This window comes from Bos grunniens, chromosome 21, assembly GCF_055505025.1.
Source record: "Bos grunniens cultivar Pamir isolate PY7600 chromosome 21, Bosgru_T2T1.0, whole genome shotgun sequence".
In the NCBI taxonomy this organism is placed as follows: Eukaryota; Metazoa; Chordata; class Mammalia; order Artiodactyla; family Bovidae; genus Bos; species Bos grunniens.
Genome location: NC_141185.1, coordinates 54,860,664 through 54,869,264, shown reverse-complemented (window position 1 = coordinate 54,869,264; position 8,601 = coordinate 54,860,664). Strand labels below are relative to the sequence as shown.

The window sequence follows — 8,601 nt, the reverse complement described above, 5'->3', positions numbered from 1 at the left end:
TCTTCCTCTTATTACTTTATAGCACTTAATTCTCACAGAAACACCAAGAGGAGCTTGGGCTGCTATAACAGAATGCCATAGACTGGATGGCTTAAACAACAAACATTTATTTCTCTCAATTCTGGAGCCTGGGAAGGACAAGATCCCAATGACAAGACATCCTCATGATAGCCCCTTTTGGGCTTCCCCAGTGGATTGGCAGGAAAGAGTCTGTCTGCAGTGCAGGAGACACAGAAGATGTGGGTTCAATCCCTGAGTCAGGAAGATCCCCTGGAGGAGAGCATGGCAACCCTCTCTAGTATTTGTGCTGGGAAAATCCCATGGACAGAGGAGCCTGGCAGGCTACAGTCCATGGAGTTGCAGTAAGTCAGACACAACTGAAGCGACTGAGCAGGCACACTCATGGCAGAGTAGAGGGAGATTTGGTCTCTTACTCCTCTTCAAAGAGCACTAAATCCATCATGTGAGCTCTATCCTCATGATCTCATCTAAATCTAACTACCTCCCAAAGGCCCCAACATCAAATGCCATGATCAGGGATTAAGGATTCAACATATGAATTCTGGGGAGTCAAAAACCTTCAGTCATTGGAACTGTGATAGAAAAGCTAGTGCAGACAGAAGAGAACTCAAGGGCTCTATCTTGGTTTGCTTATTTGACATGCAGGTGGAAATATTACATGGAGACCCGAATACAGAAGTCTGGAGTTCAGAAGCTAGAAATTTGGGAATCATCAGAATATCTAACAAGGGGATAAATAAGTCCAATATTTGGAGGCTGAAATAAGGAAAAGAGCTTTAAAAAAGTAGACTGAGAGGTAAACTAAGTGAGGTTGAAGGAAAAGCAGGAGACTGATGTTTCAGAAGCCAAGGGAAGTAAATATTCGAGAAGGATGGAGGAATCCACCTCCTTGAGGTCATGGTGCTTAGTTGCTCAGTCGCGTCCGACTCTTTTGCAACCCCATGGACTGTAGCCCACCAGGCTTCTCTGTCCATGGGATTCTCCGGGCAAGAATAACCGAGTGGGTTGCCATGCCCTTCTCCAGGGGATTATCTTCCCAATTCAGGAATCAAACTCAGGTCTGGTGCATTTCAGGTGGATTCTTTACAGTCTGAGCCACCAGCGAAGCCCTAATCCACCTCCTCTAATGGTTCTAATCAGATAAGAATGAAGAAGACCTCACACTGGCTGTAGATTTAGCAATGTGATTTCATTGATGACTGTTGTGAAAACTTGTTTCCTAGAGTGGTGAGGGGAAAAGCATAAAGGGGGTTAGTCCAAGAGAGCATGGGAGTGGAGAGAGAACTGAAGAATTTTGTAATAAAATGCAAAGCAAGGTGGGGGTTAGAAGACTCAAGAGAATGAGCTTGTTGATGTTTTTGTCTTAATCATGGGAGATAAAATGACATTTTCATGCTGCCTAAAATGATCCAGAAGAGAGGAAAAACCTGATAAGGTAAGAGAGAAAGGGTGGGATTGATGGTGAAACCGGTGGTTCTGAGTGTTCTGGAGTATGGGCTCCAGTCTCATGTGGTCGGTTAGTCCTGGACCAGAACATGGATACAGGTAACTCATGGTAACAGGAGAGGAGGCAGGTGGTATCATCACAGATGGAGATAGGTTAAGGCATTAAGAGAATGAGGAAGTACTCTTCCTAGGGATTCTGTTTGCTCCACAAAAAGAGGGCAAGTCACTGGTTGAAGCTGATGATGAGGACCCTTATATTGCAGACCTGAGGAAACAAGAGAGTAAGGAATCAGTAGAAGGGATAGGATCACATGGAAGCGATGGGAGCTCAGCAAGCTTGTGAACTAGACCCTGGCCAGTCAACCTGGGTGTGTATTTTTCTCAAACCATGTTTAGCTTTTGCATAACAGGCAGGGAATTGTATTGAATTTCAGTGGGGTTTTACCAGGCAAGTTTGACACAGGATGAAGGGGCAAGAGTGTTGAGTCAATAACCCACCTGACAGACTTAGGAGATGGAAGAATGAAACAATTTCTAAGCATTTTTAACAGTCTTCTCCCAAGAATGTTTTCTTTTCTACTCAGAATAAACTGCACTGTCCTAGATGTAGAAGTAGCTTATTCAAGCCCATGTGTAATTGTTACATTTTACAATGCCATTAATAGCTTGCCTTTTCAGACAAAATGGCATAAATCTCACGTTTAATTGATAATAACCCAATTGTATCAAGGTAAATATGTCTTATAACAATATACATTATAGATGTGCTGCTAAGTAGTAGAAACTCAGAATAACTGAATGAGCTCATTTATCAATCTTCATAAAACGCAAAGGTCAAAATCATAGACAATCAAATACCCTTCTCTCAACTTCACCAGCAGCTCTTTCTTGCTTTCAAGGATATTTCTTTGAAATAAACAATGTTCGAGTATTCTTTTTTTCCTTCTTTCCTGCCTTCCTACCCTTCTATCCCTCTATCTTGCTACCTTGCCCTTCTTTCATTCCTTTCTTTTACTTTCTTCTTTTCTTCTCTCCTTCTTTCCCTCTTTCCTTCTTTCCTCTTTCTTTCTTAATATACCAATGTAATATTTTAAAGAGAAAAAAAAAAAACAAACCCAACTTGTAGAAGTTAGCTGCTCATGTGTGCTAAATCCACCACCTTTCCTCTGCTTTTCAGAGCATTATCTGATTATATCATTTCAGAACTTGGAGAGTTACCATGGAAACAGTCTCCCAACCCTTTCCTTTGAAAAGGATCCCTCCAGCCCTCAGAGAAATCACCTGCAAGTAGCCATCCAGCTGCCTTTGTTATGCTCTGTCTAAGTCTTCACCCATTATCTGCTGTCAGACTTGGGTCAAGAGCCTTGCCAATGACCTGTCAAGTGGAACAGTATCCAGAGTGGCTGGTTCAGGCTGGGCCACATCCTGCTCTCCTCCTGGCCTCCTCCTCAGGCCCCTCCTCCACCTGCCCTGGCAAGAGGTGGATTAAATCCAGGAGGGTGGGGCACAGCAAGGTTTCCTTCCTTTCAAAAACACCTGGAGGCTTTTTAAACTCCATCCTGGCTGCTAAAGAATCAAGACTCTGTCTGACAATTTCCCACGTCCCCTCCTCCATGAAACGGAGTTTCCCTCCTTATTGGTGTGCCAAAAGCAAAAGAGCATCCCCAGGCACCTGCCATTTAAACAAGAACAGATTTATTATGTTTTGCCAGAAAGATACTTGCTATAGTTGAAACAGTGCATGTGTCAGCCAGGAGGAAAGTTGCCCATAGTATTTTCCCTGGATGACCTATGAATGGATGGATTAATGGATGGAGGCTGCCTCAGTTACCCCTTATTGCCCTCTTCTTCCTCTCAGTATCCTTTCCTCCCATCCCTGTGATACAGTCTTCATCTCTGATCCAGCCTTTGCCCTCTGGTTATAATCATGAGACGAGATCAGAGATTAGTCACTTGATGGTGAGATGATATATGAACTCAGTCCCTGACATGGAGGCTCATTGTGATTTCTTTGTATGACTCACTTTTGCAAATTGAGGGGCTGGTATCTATTCCCTGTGTGATATGCTCCTATCTCACCAACTGTCAGGGAGAGGATGCCAGAGTCAGCTATGGGTGCTGCTTTGGGGACTGTCTGCATGTCTGTGGCTGACCGTGTCTCTGCAATCCTGTTTGGAGCCTCAGGACATAATTGACCTAGGATATAATAACTGGATGCCAATAAGTTGGAACTACTTGAAGAACAACTTTTCCCTTAACTTTGGTTTTGGAAACCTGAACTATTTCTTGGGTTTGGAGGTCCTTTTTAATAAAGTGGAGCTATTGCAATAAACAGGGCTTTCCTAATGGCTCAGATGATAAAGAATCTGCCTGCAATGCAGGAGACCCAGATTTGATCCCTGGGTCAGGAAGATCCCCTGGATAAGCTACGCACTCCAGTGTTCTGGCCTGGAGAATTCCATGGACAGAGGATACTGGCGGGTTACAGTCCATGGGGTTGCAAGAGTCAGACACAACTGGGCGACTAACACTCTCATTGCAACAAACAACTGAAAGAGAGAATACAACTCAGGATTGCAAATGTTTGTACCAAGTCTTTGGTTTTTGACATTTGACTGGTGACAACCTTCTCCCTCTTCTGTTTTACATCTTGAAAAGCTGATAAGAAAGTCTGAGTGTTGCCTCCTTTGACACTTATGGGAGTTTCAAAAATCCATGTAAGCCTCTTCCTGCATGAGACAACCCTCACCCTGGCCTCACTGTCTAGCCACAATAAAAATTCCAATCCAATTCTTTTTCTTGCTTAGGCCATTTTTAGAACAATCTGAAAGATATTTCCTGTGCTCCCCAGAAAGTCTCATTATGCAAATGATAAAAAGTTTTAATACCCTCTTAGCAACCCACTCTGGTGTTCTTGCCTGGAGAATTCCAGGGTGGGGGAGCCTGGTGGGCTGCCGTCTATGGGGTCGCACAGAGTCGGACACGACTGAAGCGACTTAGCAGCAGCAGCAGCAGTGAGTGTGTAGAACCAACAGTCTTGAGATCAAAGTTTTGAGTGGGAATCCATTGTGTGTGTGTGTGTGTGTGTGTGTGTGTGTGTGTGTATGTGTGTGTGTTTAATTGGAGGATAGTTGTTTTACAGTGCTATGTTGGTTTCTGCCCTACAACAATGTGAATCAGCCATTCTTGAACCTCCTCCCACCTCCCCACCCCAACCCACGCCTCTAGGCTGAGCACCAGGTTGAGCTCCCTGTGTTATCAGGCAACTTCACACTAGTTATCTATTTTACATTGTAGGTGTGTTCTCAGATGTGTCTGACTCTTTGCGACCTTGCAGACTGTAGCCTGCCAGGCTCCTCTGCCCATGAAATTTTCCAGGTAAGAATTCTAGAGTGGGGTGCCATTTCTTACTCCAGAGGATCTTCCTGACCCAGGGATCTTGACTCTCCTGCATTGGCAGGTGGATTCTTTACCACTAGCACCACCTGGGAAGCCCATCCATTCTACCTATGGTAATATATATGTTTCAATGCTACTTTCTCAATTCATTGTACCCTCTCCTTCCCCCGCTGTGTCCAAAGTCTGTTCTCTATGTCTAGATCTGTATTCCTGCCCTGAAAATAGGTTCATCCATATTTTTCTAGATTCCATATATAAATATATATATATATATGTTAATATACAATGTTTGTTTTTCTCTTTCTGACTTGCTTCACTCTGTATAACAGGCTCTAGGTTCATCCACCTCACTAGAACTGACTCAAATTTGTCCTTCTGATGGCTGCTGCTGCTGCTGCTAAGTCACTTCAGTAGTGTCCAACTCTGTGCGACCCCATAGACGGCAGCCTACCAGGCTCCGCTGTCCCTGGGATTCTCCAGGCAAGAACTTATGATGGCTGAGCTTTTGCATAATTTCCACAGCTTTTTGTGTAACAATTTGTGTATAGGAAGAATGAGGAAACAATTTTTCAGAGCAAGAACAGAGCTGCTAAGTCACTTCAGTCGTGTCCGACTCTGTGTGACCCCATAGACAGTGGCCCACCAGGCTCCCCCGTCCCTGGGATTCTCCAGGCAAGAACACTGCAGTGGGTTGCCATTTCCTTCTCCAATGCATGAAAGTGAAAAGTGAAAGTGAAGTCGCTCAGTCGTGTCCGACTCTAGCGACCCCATGGACTGCAGCCTACCAGGCTCCTCCGTCCATGGGATTTTCTAGGCAAAAGTACTGGAGTGCGGTGCCATTGCCTTCTCCAAGAACAGAGCTACTCTAATGGTAAAATCTTGCCCATCTTTGTATCCAATGAAGAGAGAAATTGCAGGGCTAGACTGATTTAGGTTCTGTGTTCCCTGAGCCTGGACCAAACATTAGAGAGGGCACAGACTTGCCCTACAATGATTAGCCAACTCTCATCCAGTGAAAAGTCCAAAACTCCATCCTTGCAAACCATTCAAGCATCCGTTGTCTGCAGGAAGCTGGTAGAATAGACAGAGAAGGGGGCAGAGTAAGGACAATGGAAGGGAAACAAAAATGGTGGCTGGAGGGGAAATGCCAAAGTACAGACATTGAGGATGGATGCAGAGCTGGGAACAAACTCCGAATTATAAGCTACAAAGCCACTGATGACTTTTATGGGGAACTTGCAGATTCAGCTTTGGGTAAAGAGAAAGCCAAAGACTTTTAGAAGCTCTTCTTCTATCTGTAAGAGGCCATGTGTGGGACCTATGGAAAATCCCTTTTCCCATTTCATCTGGCAGGCACAGCTGGTCCTTGGCAGAGATGCTGGGGAAGACAGCAAGATAAGTGAAAGGGATGTTCAGGGGTGATACCTGGAGGTGGAGGCATCGTTCAATGATTAGAAACCTAGGCTCTAGAACCAGATTTCCTGGGTGCAAATTTTTCTCTGCCACATGCTGGTTAGGTTGGACTTTGGCAAGCTGCATAAAATGAGAAAAACTCGACTTAAATTTTTTAAAGTATTTTTAGAGAAAATAGAGTTCTCTTATAAAATGGTCAACTCACCAGGGAAATGTATATGTATGCACCTAATAATACAGCTCAAAACATTCAAAGCAAAAATTTATAGAAATACAAACAGAAATTAATACATCTATCATCAAAGTATGAGATTTTAACACAACTCTCTCAATACTGATAGCTGAAGTAGACCAAAAAAAGCAAATGAAGTACAAAAGGACATTTAAAAACACAGTTGATAAGCTCATGCTAATTTAGAGTCATTGCCAAATAACTTACTCTAATTTAAAGTGAGATTATTAACTGCGTTTTTAAACGTTTTTTTGGTATTTTATTTGCTCTTTTTTTTTTTTGTCTATTTGAACTATCAATATTGAGAGAGTTATGGCTTCCCTGATGGCTCAGAATGGTAAAGAATCTGCTGGCAACACAGGAGACCCGGGTTCAATCCCTGGGTTTGGGAAGGTCCCCTAGAGAAAGGAATGGCAATCCACTCCAGTATTCTTGCCTGGAGAATCCCATAAGCAGAGGAACTTGGCAGGCTACCATTCATAGGGTCACAGAGTCAGACACAACTGAAGCGACTTAGCACAGAATGAACATAAATAGGATTTGGCCTATCAATTTAGGAAACACACCCTTCTGCAGTACATGCAGATTATTTACAAAAATTATTTATCTACCAGGCCATAAAACAAATCTCAACAAGTACCAAAGGATAAATAACATATAAGTAAAACACATTTTCTGAGGAAAATGTATTAAAGTTGGAAGTTAAATTATAAATAAATTCAAAATCCTCATATATGTAGAAATTTAGAAAGGTATTTCTAAATAACAAATGAGTTAAACAAGGATTCATAAGTTAAGTAATACTTAGATGAAACTCCTAAAAGATGATGTAAGAGAAAACCTAGGTGAACTTGCATTTGGCAAGGACGTTTTAAATAAAGCACCAAAGGCATGATCCATAAATTTAAAAATTGATAAGTTGAACTTTATTAAAGTTATACTGACTTTATTAAAGTTTTCTGACAAAAGACTGATACCCAAATATATACAAAGTACTATTAAAATTCAGCAGTAAAAAAATAACCAATCCAATTAAAAAACCGACAAAATATCTGAACAGACATTTCACCAAAGAAGATATACAGATTGCAAAGAAGATATGAAGAGATGCTTTATATCACGTCATTAAGAAAATAGAAACTAAAACAGCAGTTTATAAGTGGCTAAAATCCCAAATAACACTGACAGCACCAAATGCTGACCATGATGTAGAGCAATATGAACTCTCATCCATTGCTGGTGGGAATGCAAAATAGTATAGCCACTTTGGAAGACTGTTTGCTGGTTTCTCACAAAACTAAACATACTCTTATTGTATGATCCAGCAACTGTTCTTTATTATTTATACAAATGAGTTGAAAACTTAAGTTCACACAAAATCCCTGACTATTTACAGTCTCTATATTCATAAGACTCTTGAGAGTCCCTTGGACTTCCAAGAGATCAATGCAGTCAATCCTAAAGGAAATCAACCCTGAATATTCATTGGAAGGACTGATGTTGAAGCTGAAACTCCAATACTTTGGCCACCTGATATGAAGAACTGACTCACTGGAAAAGACCCTGATGCTGGGAAAGATTGAGGGCAGGAGGAGAAGGGGGTGACAGAGGGTGAGATGGTTGGATGGCATCACTGACTCGATGGACATGAGTTTGAGTAAACTCTTGGAGATGGTGAAGGACAGGGAGGCCTGGTGTGCTGCAGTCCATGGGGTTGCAAACAGCTGGACATGACTGAGCTACTGAGCAACAACAAATACTCATAACTGCCGAAACTCGGAACCAATCAAGATGTCCTAAGACTTCCCTAGTTGGTCCACCTTGTTAAGAATCCACCTAGCAATGCAAGGGACACAGGTTTGATCCCTGGTCAGGGAACTAGGATCCAACATACCATGCAGCCACTAAACCCTAGCACCCCAACTGCAGCTACTCAGCCCACATGCTCCGGGGTCTGGATGCCACAATTAGAGAGCCTGTGCACCGCAACTCAGGGGTCTGTGCACTGCAATAAAAGATCACCCACGATGTAGCAAGGATCCCACGTGTTGCAACGAAGACACGACACAGCCAAAAAGGAAAAAAAGATG

General features: G+C 42.7%; 1 long non-coding RNA gene across 2 annotated transcripts; it reads left to right on the top strand.

The window, feature by feature from the left end:
* Positions 1-1,133: 1,133 nt before the first annotated feature.
* On the top strand, positions 1,134-3,100 carry LOC147349745 (uncharacterized). 2 transcript variants are annotated; one of them, XR_015150471.1, is made up of 2 exons: positions 1,134-1,456; positions 2,671-3,100. It is a non-coding gene; the product is annotated as an uncharacterized LOC147349745 (long non-coding RNA). The 2 variants fall into 2 exon arrangements; XR_015150470.1 differs by lacking the exon at positions 1,134-1,456 and adding an exon at positions 1,573-1,835.
* The last annotated feature ends 5,501 nt before the right edge of the window (positions 3,101-8,601 follow it).